Source organism: Cyprinus carpio, chromosome B16, assembly GCF_018340385.1.
Source record: "Cyprinus carpio isolate SPL01 chromosome B16, ASM1834038v1, whole genome shotgun sequence".
NCBI lineage: Eukaryota > Metazoa > Chordata > Actinopteri > Cypriniformes > Cyprinidae > Cyprinus > Cyprinus carpio.
In genome coordinates, this window is record NC_056612.1 from 14988241 (window position 1) to 15008450 (window position 20210).

The window sequence follows — 20210 nt, forward strand, 5'->3', positions numbered from 1 at the left end:
ACCTCACAGAACAAAGAACAAGAGAGGTGCTGTGGATTGTTGGACCTCTGGGTAAACTGACGTCCTCAAGTTCTTTGACTAGAAACTGTAAGGTCCAAGACTGCACCCTGCAACAGTCTCAAAGGCATGATGTAGGACGGTCGACAGAATATCTAACAAGCTCCTCCCACAACATCGGCAGCCATTTTAAGGTACGTTCCTTAGATACCATGCGCAAAAAAGTCTTCCACGCGTTGGACATTGAAATGGAGGCCCCGTAGAACTGGAGGCGGGTCTTTCTCTCTATTCGCCGTCTTCTCATAGGTTCCAGTGGTCGGGTGTCACGAAAAAATCCCGGGTTGAGCCACATTGTTTGGCGAATGTGCAACGAGTTGTGCCAACATCGAACCCTTAATGATTTTGTTTTAAATAATGAATAGTGTTACAAGCATCTTTAACTTGAACTGAAAGTTTTGAAATATTTTGCGTGCGCATTGCGCAACGAGAAGGTGCGTAGTCGTACAAAGGAAAACGGCAGCAGCAGGAAACCGAGCACGACGGTGAGTACGAGCAGTTATAAGGGGGAATGAGCTCTTAGGGAGAAGCTTATACCGCTTTGCGGCGTAATTAAACAGGGTAGTATAATACTGGGTGTATAATGCGCTAGGTACGATCTCAAACTAAAATTGGCATGTTGGTTTTCATTGTTTCTCGGATCGCGAGTTCTTGTTTGCGTGCACGGACTCCAGGTTGCAAGCATGCAGCCCATTTTGTTTTGTGACGTTGGACTTCCATGTTCCCAGCCAGCTTAGCTTCGTGCGTTTGTCTTTCACATTGCTCTGTTAGCATTATGTAAACACACAAATGACACCACGAACGTTTTAAGCATGAACACGGGTGTATTTACATAACGTCACTATCGTGATACTTGACATCTCTGATTATTTACTGACTAGTAGTAGATTTTTGTCTTGGTGACACTCGCATCACTTTAAAACAGACCCCGGGTTGTCACTGTACAGCTAGCCAGGAGGGACTCATACTGCATCGTTTATTGTTGAAGGTTACCATGGTGAACTTATTGGGAATATATATATATATATATATATATATATATATACATATATATATATACATATATATATATATATATACACACATACATACATACATACATACACAGCGTTTACAAAATATACTGATGTAGTTTACAGAAGTAGAAACTAGTATGTTTAAGATGTCCATGATAGTAAACAGATTCTGTTGTATAATTGTTTTATTCATCTAGAAATAGAAAATAAAAATAAATGCTTGATGATGTTACCCTTTTTTTTACAGAGTGAATGGCCAAGGACAAAACAGTGATAACTGGACTGAGTTTGCTTTTGGAATGTGTACTGGCATATTAGGGTGAGTACATTTACATTTTACATTTAGTCATTTAGCAGATGTTTTTATCCAAAGCGACTTACAAATGAGGACACTGGAAGCAATCAGAAACTTTACTAGTAGACTTTACTAATTTTTTTGGGTGTTTTTAATTATTCACAATATGTATTACAGTTCATAGAAATTATGGGTGTTTAGTTGCATTCATCCACAGATAAAGATGAATTTCCCTGATGGTAATGAGAGGAATTATTATTGCATGATCTCATTTTACAAAATAATAGCCATTTGTAAACACTTTGCCTACTGTCAAAGCAGTGCCTTTTTACATTACTGCATACACATTTATATAGCATACAAGTTATGTGTTATAATAGATCTTACAAGTAAGCTTACTGGTGGCATACTCACTGCCTGCACATCACCATGTCATCTAACACAGCATCACATAGCTATTTGCGTACGTGCCAAGACAACGTGTTGTTTATAATAAAATAGTCTATATGTTAATATAGATAGTTAATACTAGGCTTTGCTTGTCAACAGCACTGTGCAGATTAATGTATTTAAACTGCTGAAGACTAATCAGTTCTCACAATTAGTGTACACATTTAGCAGTCACTTTACGGGTCATTTATATAATTTGTTGTTCTATTAAACCTATATAGTGGTATTGAGAATACTAAAGCATTTTTAAACATTTAAACATTTTTAAACATTTGTGTTAACAAATGACCTTTCCATCGCCGCAAGTTTAAAAGTGCACTCAGTAAACATTTCTTAATTTAAAAAAAATTAACTTCTTAATGAAAAGAACATAAGCTGAATATTCTAGTGTTCATACCAGTAACCTTATAAAGGCTGATGTGTTTTACATTGGGAGGGTTGCCTCATGGGGGCTGCCATGTTGATATCACATGGCCAGCTATGTACTACATGCTTCACCTCTGTAGTACACTTATTATATGACACTTTTGTGCTAGCAATGCTAAAGTCACTTGATTATTGCTTTATTGTGCTACTGTGTCCCCATCACTATATATGTGTTTAAAACCAAGATAGCACCATATTGTTTGTTTTGCTAATTATAGACTTTACTGCCTATATTTTATGAAAACAACATAACACTCTGACTCTGACATGTGTAACCTAACAACACCCTTCACCCGTGATTTATCCATGATACAGCACAGCCTCTCGTACCTTATTGCTTACATATGAATACGCACACATACAATATATATTGAAAATATTTACATGTATATACATTTATATTTTATATTATACATAAATATATTTAATATAGCATATTTTTCTTAAATGCATGTATGTGTTTGTGTGTATTTCTTTTAATATATATACATATATAATACACATAATAAATACACACAGTACACACTCATATATTATGTAAACAAAAACTTTTATATTTTGGATGCGACTAATCGCAATTAATCATTTGACAGCACATATATGTATGTTTTTTTAAATGGCCTAATGGTAAGAGAGGGATGTCGTGGCCTAATGGTTAGAGAGTTTGACTCCTAACCCTAAGGCCGGTGACACACTGGATGCGTGGCATAAGCGTCTCAGCTGCGTGGCGTGCCAGTTTTTAATTCAGCTCCTATGTTAACAGGTTCGAGCTTGCAGACTGCCTGCATGAGACGCGCGGAAAACGCGTGCATGCTAGAAATAGAACCGAGACCTATTTTTCACGTGACATGCAAGCGTGTTGGAAGTGTTTCCAGGCAAAATAGAATAGGAAAATGTTTATATGTCATTTTGTACACAAATACATATTAATTAATGACTTTTTAATGTTTGAAATTCTATAGGTTGACAAATTCAGATATAAATGTAATTTAAAATATAAATAAATAAATAATGTTATTGAAATAGATAGACAGCCCACTTACCCATTTTTCGGATTTTGGAAGGTGTAGGTGTGTGAAAAAAGTTGAAATTGTTGTCGTGAAGACAAGAGCCTGGTCAGTCGGCGGCCTCCCTCTATGTCACCTACAGCAGGCACGGTTCTGGTGTGTAAAGACACAGAAAACGCCACGCAACTGACACACAACGGAAACGCCACACATCCAGTTTGTCGCCGGCCTAAGGTTTTGGGCTCGAGTCTTGGGCCAGCAATACCACGACTGAGGTGCCCTAGAGCAAGGCACCGAACCCCCTTAATACTTCCCGGGCGCCGCAGCATAAGTGGCTGGCCACTGCTCCGGGTGTGTGTTCACGGTGTGTGTGTGTGTGTGTGTTCACTGCTCTGTGTGTGCACTTTGGATAGGTTAAATGCAGAGCACGGATTCTGAGTATGGGTCACCATACTTGGCTGTATGTCACGTCGTCACTTTCACAGTTTTTTAAACATCTGAAAGTACACTCTTAATGTCAGTCAGTCACGCATTATGATATCAGTGTAATCAAGTATTATTTAATGATGGAACTTTAGTGATTAGAATTAAAACTTTTTAACCATGTATGAGTGCAATGACATTTTAACTGCATTTAGGACTGCTGGTGGTGCTTTGTTGGTCATTCAGTGTTTTTGTGAAAAAAAGGGAAAAAAACTAACAATAATACTGATAAGATGATAATAATAATTACAAAAATTTACTAAAAAGAACAGTATAAAACACACTAAGGATTAACTTTGAATGCAAACAAGTTGCTGGTCCCTGTCCCCTTTTCCAATGTTGGGCAACAATAATGTACAGTATGTGGAAAAATAAGTTTTTTTTTTTTTTTTAAAACCTTAAACCACATAAACACATTGTATTACACCAAATACACAAAATGTTCTTTTTAGCAGTGTCATACGACCCCTTTAATGGGCCCAGCTTTGTGCATGGGAGAGTTATCATATTGATATAGAAAATGGCCCACCCTAAGCTCTTTTAACATAGTTGAAAGCTAACCTTCTATGTAATTCTATGCAATTGAATCTACTATGTAATTGTATGCAGCAGCATTAAGATTTATCCTCTGAGAGTTTATTGGAATAACCTAACCTGTTGAGTAGAAAAGACTGTCCACATACCTTGGGCCACATTGTTTATCTGGAGCTTTTCTTTACATTTTTCTTTACTTGTTTTACAAAACAGGATTTGGGGCAACTCTGCTGTCTGGGGTTCAGAGCATGGGTCATGGCCATTAAAATCGCATTTTCAACCATAAACAACTGTCTATTAAGGCAGAGATTCCACCCATCCATCCATCCATTTACCCTGCCCTGCTAAAACATGCGTGTATAGAACTGGCACAGCAATAGAGTGCATCAGAGGCACCTTACGTTCCAATGTACGATATGCAAACTCTGCTATACACTGATAGCATATTGTGGCAATACGACCAACTTGAGTGTCCACCTTGCACAGTCCCATCCAGAGTTGAATGTTGAGCTGAATGCCAAACAACCTGCAGCAAACCATTGGACTCTCGATGTGACATTAAGTAAATTACTGAGCACTTTGGAGAAAACAAAACGCATCACATTGTGTATGCTCCTGAAATAAAAGTTCAGAAAGATTTGATGCATCGTTTGTTACTATGACTCATCGTATACGGTTTCTTTAAGGGTATGATCAAGTATTTTCCATGGTCTGGACTTTAAAGGGATGCTCCATCACTTACCCCCATGTCGTTCCAAACCTGTAAAAGCTTCGTTGGTCTTCGGAACACAATTTAAGATATTTTGGATGAAAACCAGGAGGCTTGTGACTGTCCCATAGACTGCAAAGTAAGTTACACTGTCAAGGTCCAGAAAAGTATGAAAGACATCGTCAGAATAGTCCATCTGCCATCAGTGTTTCAACTGTAAAGTTTGGAAGCGACGAGAATACTTTTTGTAAGCGAAGAAACCAAAGTAACGACTTTATTCAACAATTCCTTTGTCAACAGTCTCCTCTGTGTCTCCCCATATCACCATATGCTCTTCTGTATCAGCCGCGCCACAAGGATACACTTTCTTTCAAATCAAAACTAAATACAAGTAGAAACAGCGCACCCTTGTGGCGCGGCTGATACAGAAGAGATTGTATGTCTTAAAACAAAGTGGAACCCACTGCTTTTCAAATCCGTCCTGAAGACCCCACACCCCAACACAATGTCATAATGGCTGTCTTCCATGTTGGACACACCAATTTTGAGTCCTGAAGTCTCTGCTGGTGAGCTGATGTGTTGAATTAGCTGTGTTGGATGAGGGATTAAAGTTACTTTGTTGCCCATGATAGCTAATTGAATCTTTTAAGTTGTTGAAATATGGAAGGTAGGCCCAACTGACAAGGATGCATTTTAATTGGACATGTTTGAGAACCTCTGGTCTAGGCCTTTATTATGAGTTTAGGTCCAGCCCTAATCAAGTGCTTCTTAGCCAACTGCTCAAGTTGTTTAGGGTGCATGATTTCTTTTCTTACCCCAAACCAGTTAACCCACCTTGCAGCTGATTACATTTGTCAACTCAGTCAAGTCAGCTGTCAAGTAAAGAGTAGATTTTATTGATTCAGTTCAGAAAAAAATATGGAAGGATCTGATTGTGGCAAACATGCTATCTATCAGTACAGATGTGTTGGAGCAGGTTTGAACTTGAAACTGAAGTCTGCATTAAGGTAGCTCTCCAGGAGCAGGGTTGGCTACCCCTGGTCTGAACTGTTCCTCTTATGTGAACCTAATTTCTTTGTATATATTTTTTTAAATGAGTAAAATACTTAATTTTAATTAGCAAATTCAACATTAACATCTGTTTATTGGTTGAAAGGTAGCTCTGAGAAATTTACAATTATTTATCACACTTCTTGCCATCAGTGCTATGTGTTGCATGTTATTGTGTTTGCATGGTACCCAGTCCACTTTAACCCTATCCAGAGCCAAATTGTTTAAAAGTACATGCATTATCAAGAAGGTCAAGTTTACAACAACAGAAACCATAACAAAAATGAAAACACATTTCTTTGTATGTTTTTTTTTTTACTCACTCCATTCAATAAACAACCAGTTTGTTTTTTGCTCTATCTGCTTCCATCAGTTTTTGGTCTGTTAGTGTCCCAAATGCTACACCTTATATCTAGTCATAAATAAAAAGCATTGGAAGCTTGCCACTTGCAAGTTAAAAGCTGGAATACACTTCAAAACTTTTGCATAGATTTTGCCCCATTTTGCAGCCTATCCAACTTTGGATTAGTCAGTGCTATTTGCTGAAAGAGTATTGGTAGGATTTTTATTTTTTTTTCTGCTTCAGTCTAGGATTCCATCCAGTTGGAAGATATCAAACATGTTTGATATTTCAAGCCCATTCCGGATCACACATTGTTCTGTTTACTTTATGTAAACTGTTGTATGAACAGGACAGTTTAAGAGTCACTTGTCTTAGTAAATATGGTTGTAAATCCCAAACACTGTGTGAATGTAGCAAATTTTCCTAAACCGTTTTAGTTAGTGATCGATTAACAGGAGTAAGATATGGGAAACACAAAATATTGTGCCATCCCTGCATGTGGAGTAGCAAAGTAGAACATATTCTACATGTTCTGTGCAGTTCTGCATGTTCTTCCAAAGGATACCTGGGAGTAGATGAAGTTCATTTATTTATTTTTTTTGAACAAGCTACCTTTTACAGAATGGACAACTCTGCTCTTGGAAGGCCACTGTCTCTCATATTTTGGTTCCAACCCTAACACCCGAACAAAGTCTTCAGTATTACTTGAATTTTACAGGTAGTTATGTTTTATACAGGTTGGAACTTAAATCTGTGGAAAAATGGCCTAACAGGAGTAGAGTTGCCCATCCCTGCCGTAGCTTCCTATGCCAGGCTCACATTACATGATTTTCAAAGACGTCAGATTGCTGCTCTTCCCACACTGCATGACTGTCTGGGGTACCATCTAGTTTTTTTTTTTTTTTTTTTTTTTTTTTTTTCTTGTGCATACTACACAATGGATTGATGACATACTTTACACAACTTTTCAGTAGGAACCAATGGAACAGATCAGAAAACTGTCTGATCTACAAACTACGTTTCACAGCCAAACACATGCAAGAAGTGAAATAACGTAAGGTCACGTGTGAGACAGGATTTCTCCTGTGAGATAGGATTTCTTCCCATTAGATACTGTAGCCCACAAGAAGATTGCAGTACAAGTTGTTTGTATGTTGGTTTGCAGCGAAGAAAAAAAGAATTTGAGGGAGAATTGGTTGCTTGCGCAAGCCATGCATGCTGTTATCTTGTGGCAGATCTATGAGTCCACCCTCTGAATTTCCCTTGCCCTGTATCATGCTCTCTCATTGGCTGTAGCTTGTCACCAATGTCATTTTCAGTTAAATCACATTTCATGCTGTAGTCGCCGACAGGTCCAGATAGTTAGCATGCTAAATATCTCATTGTCTTCAGCGACACATCGGCTCTTCTCTCAGATTGCGTATTTAACACACACTATACGATTGTCACACATGTGAACAAGCACTGATTTGCTTGCCTTTTCGGCCATTTGTCGGTGATAGAAGATCAGGACTCAAATCGTGCAGTAAAGTGTCTGGCATTAGTCCATCATTATTTTCCAGCTTTATCAGAGTTTCATGTTTTGCTGATGTTTTGCCCTTTGCACAGGACTTGTCCAAAATACGGAATGTACTTTATGGATTTAAAATTTAATCTGTGGTTTGGCTGGGCAGTTTTGATTATGGTTATTTTGGATTGAGGCTGTTTAGGGGTCTAAACTGCTAACTACTACATGTTGAGTGACTTGAGTGGTTGGCTTCGATAGGCTTTACTGAATAATAAGGACAGGAATACAGTCGTGGCCAAAAGTTTTGAGAATTACATAAATATTAGTTTTCAAAAAGTTTGCTGCTAAACTGCTTTTAGATCTTTGTTTCAGTTGTTTCTGTGATGTACTGAAATATAATTACAAGCACTTCATACGTTTCAAAGGCTTTTATCGACAATTACATGACATTTATGCAAAGAGTCAGTATTTGCAGTGTTGGCCCTTCTTTTTCAGGACCTCTGCAATTCGACTGGGCATGCTCTCAATCAACTTCTGGGCCAAAATCCTGACTGATAGCAACCCATTCTTTCATAATAACTTCTTGAATTTTGTCAGAATTAGTGGGTTTTTGTTTGTCCACCCGCCTCTTGAGGATTGACCACAAGTTCTCAATGGGATCAACAAACTGTTAGTTTCCAGGCCATGGACCCAACATTTCAACATTCTGGTCCCCGAGCCACTTAGTTATCACGTTTGCCTTATGGCACGGTGCTCCATCGTGCTGGAAAATGCATTGTTCTTCACCAAACTGTTGTTGTTGGAAGAAGTTGCTGTTGGAGGGTGTCTTTGGTACCATTCTTTATTCATGGCTGTGTTTTTGGGCAGAATTGTGAGTGAGCCCACTCCCTTGGATGAGAAGCAACCCCACACATGAATGGTGTCAGGATGCTTTACTGTTGGCATGACACAGGACTGATGGTAGTGCTCACCTTTTCTTCTCCGGACAAGCCTTTTTCCAGATGCCCCAAACAGTCGGAAAGGGGCTTCATCGGAGAATATGACTTTGCCCCAGTCCTCAGCTGTCCATTCACTATACTTTCTGCAGAAGATCAATCTGTCCCTGATGGTTTTTTTTTTTTGGAGAGAAGTGGCTTCTTTGCTGCCCTTCTTGACACCAGGCCATCTTCCAAAAGTCTTAGCCTCACGGTGCGTGCAGATGCGCTCACACCTGCCTGCTGCCATTCCTGAGCAAGCTCTGCACTGGTGGCACTCCGATCCCGCAGCTGAATCCTCTTTAGGAGACGATCCTGGCGCTTGCTGGACTTTCTTGGACGCCCTGAAGCCTCCTTTACAAGAATTGAACCTCTTTCCTTGAAGTTCTTGATGAACCTATAAATTGTTGATTTAGGTGCAATCTTAATAGCCACAATATCCTTGCCTGTGAAGCCATTTTTATGCAACGCAATGATGGCTGCACGCGTTTCTTTGCAGATCACCATGGTTAACAATGGAAGAACAATGATTTCAAGCATCACCCTCCTTTTAACATGTCAAGTCTGCCATTCTAACCCAATCAGCCTGACATAATGATCTCCAGCCTTGTGCTCGTCAACATTCTCACCTGAGTTAACAAGATGATTACTGAAATGATCTCAGCAGGTCCTTTAATGACAGCAATGAAATGCAGTGGAAGAAAGTTTTTTTTTGGGATTAAGTTAATTTTCATGGCAAAGAAGGACTATGCAATTCATCTGATCACTCTTCATAAGATTCTGGAGTATATGCAAATTGCTATTATAAAAACTTAAGCAGCAACTTTTCCAATTTCCAATATTTATGTAATTCTCAAAACTTTTGGCCACGACTGTAGTAAAAGAATAAGGTAGATCTGGATGACACAAACAGAATTACAGTTAATCTCTGGTCACTGCAGAGATGCACAGATTAGCCTTTGTTTTCAAAGGCTGTTGAAGGCACTGGCACTAAAGGTAGGTGATGTTGCTATTGGTATTATGTGATAAATGTGATTGATAACAATGCCATGCATGATGCAAAGTTCTGTAAATCACTTGCCAGCTCTAATCGGAATCAACACTCACTGGAAATTGCCTTCTTTTTTTACTTGCTCCTATCAGATATTAGGGTATTGCAGGATGGACATCCACCCTTCTACAGATTTTTTTTCCCCACAATATTAAGCATCCTGACTCGGATATTCAAGGTTTCTGGGATTAGTAGACATTTTCAGAGTAGGTTGGAACTCTGCAGGAAGATGGCCATTCAGGAGCAGGATTAGACACCCCTACCTTATCTTACAAATTAAATTTGTGATTCCTAGTATGTTGCTGTGTCTGAGGAGGTTTTGCAAGCATCATTTCTGGCTCCAAGGGCGTAAATGCCTTTTATTGTTTAGCGTTTGGCAAAGTGGATCATGCATTGCATCCTGGACAGTGCAGAGCTGCAGATATTGCTTCCTACAACCAGGACCAATGCAACATTTGATTGACTGCCCACATCTAGAATCTTTTCTACTCCCCTGTTTGTTGTTGCTTGTTTCATACGGTCTAATTTTGTTGTGCGCTCACAAAGCCTTTCTTAATGAGGGCACTATCCTGACCCTGACTGGATTCTGAATCCTGAGCCCTTTAAAGGTGCCAAGCTGATTTTCCTGGCACGGGCAACATTTTCTCCCATGGAAATGCACAGAAGGGTTCTTGGGGCTGTGGAATTATGGCAGTGGAATGGGGTGAAATCTACCCAGATCTTCAGTTTTGTTTTTAACACCAGAGCTACCGAAAGAGCAGTTAGCTATAGCTTTTGTATATTTCTGGTTGAAGAAAATCTACTGTAGTATTGAGAGAACCATGATGCATACGTGTGGTGCTGCTGACGTAGAATACTCATCCGCTGTGCCTGGTTTATGAGCAGAGGAATGCAAATGCATCTGTCATGATACTCTCAAATGTCGGAACACAGTCACTTGGAGAAGAATAGCTGAATAAAGTCATTATTTGTTTTCTTTGAACTAACCCCTTAAGGAAGATATTGCAAGGGTGTTCAAATCCAATTGTAGAAGGTTTCTGTTTTTCTAATAAGGGAAATTTGATCTTTAGTATAGCACAGTAACAAACATGCCATTGTCCATATTATGATTTGGAATGTATTATATTAGATGTTTTCAAGAATATTATTTTGTTTATTAAAAAAGACAAATCAGGTCTGTTTTAATGAATGACAAACAACTTTATTTTGACTGTGAAAATGGGCACTGTACAGACTGTACTGGTATTGTTAGTAAGCTATTAAAGTGCCCCTATTATGCCTTTTCGACTATTACCTTTCATGCAGTGTGTCATATAGCTGTATGTGTACATAAACTATCTGCAAAGTTGTGAAGCCAACAGTGCACGATAGATAAAAAAAAAAAAAATAAAAAAAAAAAAATTCCACAAACAATTCCCCAAAAAATTTAACAATAATCTGAAACTTATTCATTAACTAATCTACATCACGAAGTAACACATTTGCATAATGTCCGCCCACGTTTTAGGTCGCCAACTTGCCTGCCCACAAACAAAGTAAAGTTTCTATGTGGTTAACATTTCGAGAAGACGCTGTGAGTAAATTTGTTTGTTCACATCTCATAATTACCACAAACTTGTCAACACTTGACACTTACCACTGAGAAATGTCCTGCTCCAGTCGTGCTTGTGAATCAGTCTCTTGTCAATCAACCACTTCAATCGTTTCACCATCAGAATCCGACTCGAGTCGGTAAGCTACAATCCATACAATCTTTTCTATGTATTGACAAGTCTCCAGGGCTGTCATTCTGTCGAGGCAATTGTCGTTTCGTTTCCAACACGCGCTATACACGGTAGACCAATCCAGAGCCATAGAGAAATCTCTCTTCGGCTCTGGACCAATCACAAAGGACTGCGCCATCTGACCAATCACAGCAGTGAGGGCTCACAGAAAGGAGGGGTTTAGAGATACTGATTCTTTGAACTGCTTCGCACGAGTCATTTATGAATTATTTAGATATGAGGTAAAATTAAATCTTTTTTTTTCTGAGAAAACTAACATGTTTTTTGACCTTGCATGCATGTAAACCTGTTTTAGGAGACTCATAAAACAATATTAGCAACCTTAAAAATGGCATAATGGGGCACTTTAAGAAATTAAGCTCTGAGCTAGGACTGTGCAATTAATTGCATTCGATTGTCATGCGCATCTCATCAGTAAAGCCAGTGCTGTGATTAGTAGTAGATCAGCATCACCTGCTTTCAGATTGAGCAGCTTTCACTACACAGTCACTTGTCACTGACAAGCTAGGCGATATCGGGTTCAAAATCGAATGCGATTCATCTGCGATTTATGAGGGCGATTTTGCCTAATTGTCAGTCAACTACGGCTCTGTTTAGTGAAAGCCGCTCAAACTGAAAGCAGCTGATGCTGATTTACTACTAATAACAGGACCGGCTTTACTGACGAGATGCGCATGACAATCGAATTCGATTAATTGCACAGCCCTACTCTGAGCTGCATCCAAGAAAAAGCAATTTAATCAACTCCATTTGTAGACATAGAGCATTTACCCATTTGCACCCTATGAAATCTTGGAGATATTTGTGACCAAGAACAAGTTCTGTATTGTCAGCAGCAGTTGTTGTTTGAGAACAAAATCATTAAAGTAAGCTGTCACGTTAACCATCACCTTCTGTATGAAATTAGTATGGCAAGTCATATCTTTCTGCCACTGGGTTTGCTCCAAAACTTTGAAGAAGTGGTAGGGCTGGCCCCAGAATCACATCACAGAGGGTACTGTTGAAATTAGTGAGAATGCTCAAGCCCTAATATTTTATGCGGGTAGAGCAGGGTGGTGGGGACCCTGGAAATCTGAGGCGAGGGGGTTGGGGGGATTCACTGGGGCCATATGAATCTCTTATTTACATTGTGTGTACAGTTTGGTCTGTGAGCACATATGTCTGTGATTGGTTACATTGCTTAACGCTGCAAAAACACATTGTAAATAGAAACCTTTGACACTCTCCATAGCACAAATACACACTGAATTGTTTGCCAATCTATTTTGCCAATGTTGCTAGTATTATAGCTTCAGCTGAGGGTGCTCTTGCTTTCATTTGAAGTTGCTTAGCACCCTCTACAACCCCCATTGATCCAAGCCTGGGAAGTGGACCTTGGAAGTTCACCTTGAAGAGCAGTCTTAAATTTTTCTTATGAAATCACTGACACTGTTGTGGAGTAGTAAGTCATCATAGCTGACACTGACCTCTGTGAGAAAACCTCTTAGTAGACTATGCTGTAGGGATGATATTCTTTATAAATTTCATTGTTTTTTTTTTTTTTGTAATTTTTTTTTTTTTGTCATGACCTCAGCATACACTTCCCCCAGACTAGCACAGAGGACAGACTGGTGGAAGGTGCAGTGGTAAGATGATAGGTCAGTGTGATCCTCTTTCCAGTGTGCAACCAATGTGTCCCTCCCTCTTCCTATTATGGTTGGGTCTCCATCTGTGTTGGAGACCACCGGTTTCAGATCTGTCCCTCTTTTTGTAAGCATCCCTTTGTGTGTGTGTGTGTGTGTTTGTGCTTCAAGAGTTGTTAAAATAGCAGGGGTTTCTTTGTTTCATTATCAGATGAAAATAAATGCATGATGAGGCCATTCAGAATGCACTAAGAGCTTCAAACATGCACTCGTGGACCTCTCCTATTGGGCTTTGAGCTAATTTATTTTTCTCATTCTCAGCTTAATGTTTAAGATACGTTTACTCAATGACTGTTTCATGTCAGAGTGAGGATTCACATTAGCACCTTCCGTGAGTGCCATGTACTCTTAGCATTTAAAGTACATTGGTTTTTAACTTCTTGTTCCAACACATCTTTCACCCTCACATATATTGGTGCAACTGGATGAAATGTGGATCTCTTCAAAAGACTAAATTCAGGAGACCGTTGGATAGGATATAGAACTCTTCATGAGGTCTGTTTGCATAAACTCATGCTATTGAATGGGATGTGGTTTTCTTCACTGCTGGTGATATGCTGCAGTGGGTCATTTGTGTTTTAAAGCTGTCTGAATTTTATTTATGAGTATCATTTGATGCTGTTTGGTCCGTATTGTCCTTTACTAGTTCTGGACTGGATACAGTCTGCCATTTGAGTATGACGGGTATACTGAATGTATTAATGAAGGTGCAGAAGTAACTACATAGAAGAGTAGCGGTTGGGCTTTCTAACCTGAGATGACCTAAAATAAAGTAAAGAACATGGTCTTTGCATTACACAATGTTGATATAACAAGCCCATACTTATTTGTTGCTATTCAACAGTTATACCACCCTACATGTTGCCACTGAGCATTAGGGTTGGGTGAGGTCTACCAAATTGGCATTGGATTATGTCTACCAAATTGGCATCGGATGATGTCTACCAAATTGGCATCGGACGATGTCTACAGTGAAACATCACGATGGATGATGACATGGGGGGGAGGGGTGGTGAATTTTCATTTTCATCATCAGAAGTGTCCGCAGATGTCTGTGTGCAGCCCAATATTTGTGACCGTGTTTACAGTCTGCGTACAGCACAGGCACTAGGTGAATGTTGAGACCGAGCAAGTCAAGCAGGTCAGTGGTTCTCAACTCCAGGCCTCAGGACCCACTGCTCTGCACATTTTGAATGTTTCTGAATCTGACACGCTCAGTTCAGTTCATGGATCTCTCTCCTAATGAGCTGATGATCTGAATCAGGTGCGATTAAATAAGGGAGACAAACAAAATGTGCAGAGCAGTGGGTCCCGAGGACTGGAGTTGAGAACCACTGTAGTAGGTGATACTGTGCATGTCGAGCTTGTTTGTCCACGCTCATCCGCAGTTGAGTATGCACTGAAAGTGGGACGGAACAACTCTTGTTTTAAAGAGTTCACACTCTTTACTCAATGGACCAAGCAGTGCGACCGACTTGACCGCGCAGGGAGGACTAGCGACAAACTGACAGTGCGGCTCTGATCAATTACTACAGCGCAGTGCGAACATTATTCTGCTCATACTGCTTATGTGTTTTTCCCTGTACGTAAAATAATGAAGATCAGTATTAAGCTATTGCATTTAATTTGCTTATTATCTTTATCGGGGGGGATCACGATGCCGGCTCAACAACGTGATGTCTGTCAGCCATCGGCGATGGACGATGACATCTATCGGCCCAACCCTACTGAGCATATTATGTAATGATGCTATAATACGTCCTTATCAAGATAAAAAAAAAACATTTTGTCCTTTTTCTTTTTTTACTTAAATGACAAGTCATGAGAAAATATCCAGGCAATATTCCAGTTCTTCCATGCCAAGCATATCCCACCGCAAGACTCTTGTGTAGTGAAGGGAAAAGATGTGGAAAAACTGACATATCCAGTAGCTACATGAAGGCCACACATTGATCCTTAAAGTGGATGAGTTGTAGCTGCAGCAGACCACACATTCCTGTTAGCTAAGAATAGATGGCAAAGACTACAGTGAGTACAGGCTCAACAAACCCTGACCATGCAGGGTGAACATGTTGTTTGATTCTGGAGCAACATTTTAATCAACCGATCATTTTTGGGGGACAAGTTTAAAGTTTGTTAAATGTAGGCTTGCAGTCAGGGTTAGGTGTTTCTACATCATTAGCTATGCTTACATGGACACTTTTTGCTTCCACCGGAATGAATTAATTCTGATTGACAAATCCGAACTTAGTGTTTACATGAATGTTAAATAAAGTGATCAGGTTGATATGCGCGTTTATATGTCACAAGCTTTTTTCAGATTTACTGTTTTGACATGCTTGCGCACACTGCATGAATATATAGAGTTTCCCGCTGTTGTCACATACGGTTTTATTAAAAAGCACACTTGATATTTATGTACAAACCCGATTCCAAAAAAGTTGGGACACTGTACAAATTGTGAATAAAAACAATGCAATGATGTGGAAGTTTCAAATTTCAATATTTTATTCAGAATACAACATAGATGACATATCAAATGTTTAAACTGAGAAAATGTATCATTTTAAGGGAAAAATAAATTGATTTTAAATTTCATGGCATCAACACATCTCAAAAAAGTTGGGACAAGGCCATGTTTGCCACTGTGTAATATCCCCTCTTCTTTTTATAACAGTCTGCAAATGTCTGGGGACTGAGGAGACAAGTTGCTCAAGTTTAGGAATAGGAATGTTGTCCCATTCTTGTGGCTTCTATACAGGCTTCTAGTTGCTCAACTGTCTTAGGTCTTCTTTGTTGCATCTTCCTCTTTATGATGCACCAAATGTTTTCTATGGGTGAAAGTTCTGGACTGCAGGCTGGCCATTTCAGTACCCGGATCCTTCTTCTACGCATTGTCATGTTGGAAAATGCAAGGTCTTCCCTGAAAGAGACGACGTCTGGATGGGAGCATATGTTGTTCTAGAACTTGGATATACCTTTCAGCATTGATGTTGCCTTTCCAGATGTGTAAGCTGCCCATGCCACAAGCACTCATGCAACCCCATACCATCAGAGATGCCGGCTTCTGAATGGAGCGCTGATAACAACTTGGGTTATCCTTGTCCTCTTTACTCCGGATGACATGGCGTCCCAGTTTTCCAAAAAGAACTTCAAATTTTGATTCGTCTGACCACAGAACAATTTTCCTCTTTGCCACAGTCCATTTTAAATTAGCCTTGGCCCAGAGAAAACGCCTGCGCTACTGGATCATGTTTAGATATGGCTTCTTTTTTGACCTATAGAGTTTTAGCCGGCAACGGCGAATGGCACGGTGGATTGTGTTCACCGACAATGTTTTCTGGAAGTATTCCTGAGCCCATGTTGTGATTTCCATTACAGTAGCATTCCTGTATGTGATGCAGTGCCATCTAAGGGCCCGAAGGTCACGGGCATCCAGTATGGTTTTCCGGCCTTGACCCTTACGTACAGAGACTGTTCCAGATTCTCTGAATCTTTGGATGATATTATGCACTGTAGATGATGAAAACTTCAAACTCTTTGCAATTTTTATCTGAGAAACTCCTTTCTGATATTGCTCCACTATTTTTCACCGCAGGATTAGAGGAATTGGTGATCCTCTGCCCATCTTGACTTCTGAGAGACACTGCCACTCTGAGTGAAGTGTTGCCAAGTATGGTAACCGTGCCACACACATACTCGGAGGAGCAACTGGAGGTTCAGTGCCCAAGTGCACACACACAGCAGTGAGAAGTAAACACACTGTGAACACACACCCGGAGCAGTGGGCAGCTATATCCAGCTCCCGGGGAGCAACTGGAGGTTCAGTGCCTTGCTCAAGGGCACTTCAGCCATGGGTATTGAGGGTGGAAGAGAGCACTGTTCATTCACTCCCCCCCACCTACAACTCCTGCCAGCACCGAGACTAGAACCTGCGACCTTCTGGTTACAATTCTCTAGCCGTTAGGCCACAGCTGCCCCTTTTTGTTATACCCAATGAGGCTCTTTTTATACCCAATCATGTTGCCAATTGGCCTAATAAGTTGCAAATTGGTCCTCCAGCTGTTCCTTATATGTACAATTAACTTTTCTGGCCTCTTATTGCTACCTGTCCCAACTTTTTTGGAATGTGTAGCTCTCGTGAAATCCAAAATGAGCCAATATTTGGCATGACATTTCAAAATGTCTCACTTTCAACATTTGAAATGTTATCTGTATTCTATTGTGAATAAAATATAAGTTTATGAGATTTGTAAATTATTCCATTCCTTTTTTACTCACAATTTGTACAGTGTCCCAACTTTTTTGGAATCAGGTTTGTACTTCGAGTCCTAATTAGGCGACGACCAGCACAAAAACTGTTGTTCTGTGCTGATACCTTAGAAAGCATTGTAATTGCTTCCCACCCAAAACCAGTTGTCTGTTGATGAGTCTTAAACAAGGACTGATGGGATGTTGTGTTGATCCACTTCACAGATGCTGAGTGAAAGCAAAATTTTAGAATGACCAAAACTCATTTATGACTGTTAATTCACCAGGAAGAACAGCTCGTTCTGCGTGTCATATGTCATTACGCTACTTTTACATGTGCAGTACTTTCCAATTTCAGTTTTCAATCCGATCAAGTGTTTACATGTCCTCTTGCTCAGATTACAAAAGGAATAGGCTAAACCACCCCTTACAATCCAAACAAAATTTTAATCAGATCTACATGTGACTTTTTTTTATTTTTTTTTATTATTCTGATTGTGCTTCTAGTCCTATTACGATAGAACTAACTCCTATAACCCATTAGGGTCCATGTTATCACAGCAATTGTTATTCCCATATCATTTGTTCAAAGTTTGGTGTTTACAACATGAATCCAATATCCTACTGGATAAACAAATATAAAACAGCAATTTGCAGTACTTCCGTTCAAATCTTGTTTGGTTCTTGTGGGTTCCTGATCATTTGTGGGAATCATTCCAAATTGTAATAGGAATTCTATAGGCTATGTATTGGAATTTTGGGTGTATGAATTTTGCTCATTTAAGTGGACAATGGGATTCTTGTAGAGTAAGCATTTTACACTTACTAGTGAAAATGATTAATTTGCCCCTGTATAGACCTTAATTTGCATACTTTCACTAGTAGGTCATAAGGGTATTTTTAGGGAATTTGCCATGTTTGGCCATATAACTTGTCGGTTGTACTGCTGCTTATTTCACATTGTATGATAGGGAAGTAGGTGTATTTGGACCTCTCTGGAGAGGTGAAGCTACAAACTGTGTGTAACACCTTTTTTTATTATTGAAATGAGTACTGTTTAATGTCTTATTGTAGTTTGAAATTACAGTAGCCCTATAGAAACACTGTTGCAGAAGTTCCCATGAATGTGTTGTACTTTTTTGTGTTGCTTTTACTTATCTGTTCATCCCAGACTAGCCTTCAGTATTTTTTTTCCTGGCTAAGTTATATTTTGGTTTTTTTTGTCTTTATAACCATAGAAGAGGAGAGAGGGGCATGGAATCAGGTTGCCCAAAGCGATGTTGCACAATATGTAGGAGTGCACATAGTAATGGCTCCAAAGCCTACAGTCATATTTTCTTCTAAAGTATTTAGCTGTATGATAAATGCATGACCACCTAGGTTTAGTAGTTTGATTCACAATAAGAGAAACCAGTCTTTACCTCCTTGAGATTTTACAACCTTGGGTGATGAACCAATGATTTCAGTAGACCATGGGTGGCACTTCATGGCCATTTTGTTGTTACTAACTGACCTGTTAAACCTGAGGCTTGCTTGCAATGTAAAACTGCTTAAAGCTTAATTCCACACAAGATGTTGACTCTCAGAAACTTCTGATTCTGGCTTTGGGTTAAGTTGTTAACCCATTACTTGTTCCCTGAAAAATACCTTTGAAATGAACTGCAGTGTACCAATGTTTGGCCTGAAAATGCATAATTTGCTGAAAGGATGTTTCTTTTTAATTATTATGTGAGTCACAAAATGGATTCGGTAGCAACAAATGATTATGTGGTGTTGTTTCTTGATGGTGCCTGGCTGTGCTGCTTGCTTGATGGTGCCTGGGAGTAATGTTTTGCTTCATTCCTCCGAGCTGGCATCCCCATACTCTCTGGCATTGTTTGCTGTTGCAAGCATTTTGTGTACCCCAACAAGCACTGCTCTTTTCCCACCTGACTCAAGCACTGGAAAAACACTATTTGATATAGTTTAGTTTTGTTGTTCTTGGTATTCTTCATAATGGTGGCAGTAGTAACATCTACCACTGGTCCTCATGTGATCTAAACATGAGGGAGCAACCCCTCCATGTAGAGTAGGCCACTTTTGGCCAATAAAATAACTGGAATCTTTTTAATTATTATTTGTCAGAGTGTTATTTCTTTTTAATGAGAAAATCTCAGTTTGTCCAACTACAAAATTACAAAAAAAGAGTCATAGTGCAATTTTGTGAGATTAAAGCAAACTGTATAGAAGGTTTTTTTTTACTGATAATCTTCACTTTTGCAAATCATAAGATGAACTGCAACAGCTGCCCAAGCTCTTACATTGCATAGTTAATGCTTCCTTTAACTTCAGATCACATTATTTCTTTTTTGGCATAATGGTACTGCAGTACTACTACATGGTTGTATTTGGGAGTAATGTGCACGTTTTTTTTTCTTCTTCTTTGAACATGGGGATCTTTTTGCACATTTATACTAGTTCATGAAAACAGTGATTTTTGTTAGTGATTATGGTTTGTATGCTGATATTTAAAATGGATTTTCTTTTTCTTTATGCAGGTCTTTGGTCAAATCCGCTATAATGTTCCCACTGATATGTAGTGGATAAGTGTGGTG

At 39.4% G+C, this 20210-nt stretch overlaps 1 protein-coding gene across 1 annotated transcript in view; it reads left to right on the forward strand.

Moving 5' to 3' along the window:
* The window catches only part of LOC109073010, a 29362-nt gene continuing 9152 nt past the window's right edge, over positions 1-20210 (forward strand). The window contains exons 1-3 of the mRNA XM_042740979.1: positions 1-539; positions 1318-1389; positions 20154-20207. The gene's annotated coding sequence lies outside the window, so the exon portion shown is untranslated. The remainder of the gene's footprint in view (positions 540-1317; positions 1390-20153; positions 20208-20210) is intronic.